Below are 5,751 nucleotides of genomic sequence, written 5' to 3'. Positions count from 1 at the left end.
AAACGGTGGCCTGCTGTTAGAACTCTATGCATCTTGATTTGCTGACATATTGGGAAACATCTCCCGAATCAATGCTCTAAGTTGTTCCTCATTCCAGTGAGTTAAGTCTGGACGTATGTCAGTTACTTCTTGGTGCAGGGTGTCATATTGTTCTTGTAGGGTTCCATATTTTTCCTGTAAGGTGTCATATTTTTGCTGCAAATTTCAACATCATGCTCTAGTTGAGCAGTATATGCAGTAGATGGTGGAGGTGTAGAAGTAGTGTTCTTGTTACTTCCATATAAATTACTTACTGACCCAATTCCATAAATCCGGTCTTTTCTTTTTCCTGTTGCAGCCTCTGTAAAAATTTGGTTCTCATCTATCACCTCTGGATTGTCCTCTTGATGCTCCAAACGTTCTTGACGTAAATTAATGACACGTTCCTACACACATTGAAGTTCCATTAGTTAATTTATCATACAAAAATAAATACACAAATATATCATAACAATATCAATGTTTGTGAGATTACTCACATTAATTTCACGTGCTTTCGGATCCACAAACGTTTGGCCATCATGCTTTCGTGTGTGGGTCTTTACGAATATCTCATGTAATGTAGGATCTCTACCATTTTTATTTGCCTACATAATCCAATGGTAAAATATTTATAATGAAAATAAAGCAACCTATGTTCATAATAATCCAGATAAAGTTATGCTTCTATAGAAGCCTACATGGTAGCTAAAAAGGAACTGAGAATTGATATCAAGCAAACTCTGCAAGATTAATTCAATATATCCTTCAAAATAGAAAAGGAAAACTCTGCAATATGAAAGTAGTATAGTCAGATCATGGGTCTTAACAAATCAGATTAATTCAATATATATAGTATAGTAATAAGTGATATAACAAAATACCTACTCTTTCTTATAAACATATTTCAACAAGAAATCTAAATCATCAGTCGCCAATTTATAATAGGTAACAAAGAGAAGGCTTGAAAACAAATTCCATGAAAACATGTAATCAACTATCTCATATGCTAATTCCTTTTGCTAAATAGTAACTAAAACTTGCCATTATTAACTAATACAACATAAAGGATTGCCCCTTGATCACTAATACTAAATCAGTTATAAATTCTCAATATATTGTAATTACCCAAGAAAAATTACATAGTTTTCTTTATGTCTCTAAATAATCAGTCAATGACCTTTTGTGACTCTTGCCATTTCTCTTCAGTTGCTGAGTCTAAACTCAGTTTAAACATCTTGCCATTTCTCTTTGGCAACCAATTATGCTTTTAAGAATTCCTTGGCAACCAATTATGCTCAAGAATTCCTATTTAGTAGTTGTTGGTACATATTTTAAGAATCAAAGGATCGAGCTGATTAGTGAATTGAGAATGAAAGACTCTCATATTGCATAAGCTAAAGGATTAATGAATATATTCAAGTAAATGCTATATACTATTACCAAAAGTGAAGCAATTCACTTAAAGATAGGGAAATGCATAGTGAGTGCTGAAAACTGATGTTCATAAAAACCATCATAACAACCATCTTCAACTGAGGTAGGGATGTTCTTAAAGACAATCAAATTCACAATTATACAGACATGAACACGACATGAGTCAATTTTAAGGAAAAATTTGAAATTTTTCAATCAAGAGTGAAACAAGTGGTCAGCTTGTTAAGGATAACACTAAACAGTGAAAAATCAATCACTATAATAGCTGCAATACAAGATTTAGAAGAAATTGCAACATTGGATCTTAACATGAACCTTGTAAAGTTGAATCAAGAACTACTAGCTCGATAGCTGTTCGTGCACCTGACTACGGAGATCTTACTACTTTGTGGATTCTTCAGTCGTCTCTAGAAGAGACAGTCTGCGTAAGTTTTTACCCTAAAATTTATCCAAAAGGTTTTATTCAATCAATCGTTAACGGACAAATATCAAACCAAAAGGAATTAGAAATAAATTTTAAACCGCAATTCCGCTGCGCTACAGTTGATTAACTGGCTATAATCCCTATCAGTGGTGTTAGAGTCATGGTTTAGTTCGTTTTGATTGATTGAAGAATTAATATGATTTGGTTTTATTATTTTTTCAAATCATGTTTTGAAATTTCCTATTAATTCCTCGTGTAGGAAATGTTCTAGGAAGTTTTCTATTTTATTTCTGTATGTATTTTGTTTTGCTCGGTTCTGATATTTTTTTAGAATAATAAATTTAAAAAAAAATACAGCAGCAACTTTTATTTAAACATTAAAAAAATAGTTTCGGACACGGAACAGCAGTCGCGGGACTGCTGTCCGCGAAAAGCAGCCCCGCGGCTGCTGTTGGGTGGACAATAGCACTGATGTTGTCCGCCAGACAGTAGCCCTGTCGCTGTCCTGGGTCCGTAAAAAAAATTCAGAATTAGTCTAATTTTGGATTTAACGAGACTGGTTTTAATCTTTAAAATTTTTCACGGGTAATTTAATAAAATCAGGGCCCTAATACCGTTTAATTTGTTAAACGTGTTTTGAATAAAAATTAATTTGTATTAAAATGTTTTATTTGGCATGCATATTTAATTTTAATCGAATTGATAATTTGTATAAAATTGAATATGGTTAATTTGTGAAATTGGCCCAATAGACCGTGACACCGGTTTAAATTGGGAGGGCTAAATTTTAGATATGTGACGACCCTAAAAATCTAGTGGAAGTGAAATTGTAATTTTGCATTTAAATTGATGTTAACCATTTGGGCCTTTATGGACCTTAGTCACATATGGTAAAATTGGCGATTTCACTCTAAGTAACTCGGCTTAACTTTATTTGATGTTTTTGGAATGCCATGTTCATGCATTATATTTGTATGTCTTACCATGCAGCAATGTGTTATAGAGTTCTATGAGCCCTAAATTAAAGTCGATTTGTAATTTAATTATTTTTAGAAATATGGCATGTGTGCCATTCTTTTATTAATGTAATTTTAGAATAGGTTCGATTTATAAAATTGTAATTGATCGTGAAGAAGCCCAGATGGTCCAAGCCAATGGTGGGAGCGCAAGGAGACTTGAAGCAAGCCCGTGAAGATTAGATAGTATATCTAGTTTCACTAGGATGTATTATAAGGCCCATAGAGTCTCTATGTTTATTTTGGTTATACAATTGCTCAGTATAACATGAAATATAAGTAGCAACGATCACTAGATCATCACCCACGATAATTATATGTTAAAGTCGTATCACTTAATTAATCCGGATAATGAAATATTGAGTCGTTTAAAAGTACTTTCCAGATTAACACCTCTTCCTCACAGGTAGTGCTACAGTGTATGACGTGCCCTAGCAGGTATGCTGTAGTAATTAGTGGACCGTCGAGTGTTAGGATACTTTGGTATGGCTAACCCGTGTATGGTGGTTGGACTCAACGTGGGTAGTATTAGCTCAGAGCGGGCCCTAAGCACAAATGGGCTAAGTGTCACAAAGCCCATCAAACCAAGAGTCCTTGCGGAGGATTGGATAGTCTATCCTACCAAATCGTCAATGGTCGACGGCGGATCCCTAGCTCGGTCGATTGCTGATGGATTGTGGATCTTGGTCAAGACAACCAAATAAATATCACCAATAATGAATTAAAATGGATTATTAATTTGATCTTTGGCTTAAATGGCTACAACAAGCAACAACTCACTCAGACCACTCCTGGAAAAGGAAAAGCTTTCAGGGACTAATTTCCTTGACTGGTCCATGAACTTGCAAATAGTTCTTAGACACGAGTCGAAGGAATATGTGCTGAGAGAGATGTGTCATGCATTATGAGGGGTACCATGGTTCCTAATCTTCAGAAAAAGTTCATGGAGCAGCACGCATTTGAGATGAAGTTCGGCCTTGTCGATCTTCAAGGAGAATATTTTGGAGGTCTGCGGGAGGCTCACCACACTAATGATAAGTGCATGTGAAACTTGTCAACCAGTCAGCAACCTGATTCCCTTCTCGAAACACAAGTTTGAGCTTCACTTTCCAATCTCTATTTCGAATCCTCCTACATTCTCGAATCAGCCAACCCAAAGGATGATGATTACCCACCTGAATTTGCATAAATGAAAGAACAGACATTGAATCCAATTCCATAATCATCCATTTATAGCCTCTATCCCAAGCCAGCCGAAGCCCAAATTACAGTCCCTGGAGCTCTGGCAAAGGCGATGTATAGACGCCTAGATTGACTACAAAGCCATCTAACTAAAGATCGGATGCTTCCCGAATAAGTCCAACAGTAGCATCAATTCCCGGATTCCCTCTACTTGCCCCGTCAGTGTTGACCTTCACCAACTCACCCTTAGGGAACTCCCAACTTAGTTTGACTCTTAAGTTAAAATTTGAGGAAGTGAAGTTAAATATCAGCTCTAACAACCTCTTGATTTGGCTCTTAAGTTAAAACTAGTCGAAAACCCGTGCGATGCACGGGATATGAAACTTTTATATAATTTAGATAAATAAATAAATTGACATACTTACTTTTAAGTAATTTTATATCATGCTATGAGATTTTTTTATTTTATATATATTTGAAATTAATATATATATATTTTTATTGATAATTCAAATTAAATTTAAATTAATTGATTAATTTTCTTATAGCATTTTAATTAAAGGTGAATGATTTATTTATTTTTATAAAATTCAATGACTTTTATCTTTTAGTAATTTTAATACATTTTCATATGTTTTTATACCTGGAATTCTGTGAAACAATAATAATAAAATAGGATATTAATTAAGAAATATTTTAGAATATAATGAAAAACCAGAAATTGAATTAAACTGCAATTATCACTACAAAAAAAAATTACTATTGAGGACGGTTAAAATTGTCCCCAAAAATAAGAAAAATTGTCCCCTATGCTTTTGGGGACAAAAAATTTCGTCCCTTTGTTCTGTCCCTTATGCGAGCGTACCCGATGCTATAGGGGACAAAAAAGTTGATGTCGTCCCTATTTTGTGGGACGATTGTCGTCCCAAACAAGAGAGACAAATGTCGTCCTCGTTTCAATGGACGATTGTCGTCCCCATATTGAAGGACGATTGTTGTTCCTATCCAAAAGAGACGACTTTTGTCCTTATTCTTAAAGGACGTTTTTTTGTCTCCGAAGAAATGGACAATTTTCGTCCTTATGCAAAGGAGACGACTTTTGTCCCTATTCTTAACGGACATATTTTTGTCTTCGAAAAAAGGGACAATTGTCATCCCTATGCAAAGGAGACGTCTTATGTCCCTATTCTTAGGGACGTTTTTCTATCTCCAAATAAAAGGACGATTGTTGTCTCCCTGCATAAGAGACGATTTTTATCTCTATTCTCAAGGGACCAGTTTCTGTCTCCAAAAGCAATAAAAAAAGATAATAGAATTATTATAAAGGGTTAAGCATAAAGTATAAAAAACATAAGCAGTTTGAAGCCCGAATATGTCACTCGAAGCAAAGGAAGTGACAATTGTATGTCCAAAATTTATGTTGTGACCTATGAGCACTATAAGATTATAGTGTAAGACTTTAGCACACTTAAGTCCTAATTCCCAAGTAATAAGGCAAACTGCACAATGACAAAAATCATCAACATAAACAAGTATAAATCCATAACGTACAAGGAAAGATCAATGTCACATGATGCATAAGTTATTAACCAAAGACTAGATACAAACCCAAATTTATCAACATAATTAACTTTTAATAATACATGCATGAAGTTTAGAACTTCATACCTCATC

Source organism: Euphorbia lathyris, chromosome 9 (genome assembly GCF_963576675.1).
Source record: "Euphorbia lathyris chromosome 9, ddEupLath1.1, whole genome shotgun sequence".
Lineage (NCBI taxonomy): Eukaryota > Viridiplantae > Streptophyta > Magnoliopsida > Malpighiales > Euphorbiaceae > Euphorbia > Euphorbia lathyris.
The sequence above is the reverse complement of the archived record's forward strand: the minus strand, read 5'-3'. Positions refer to the sequence as shown.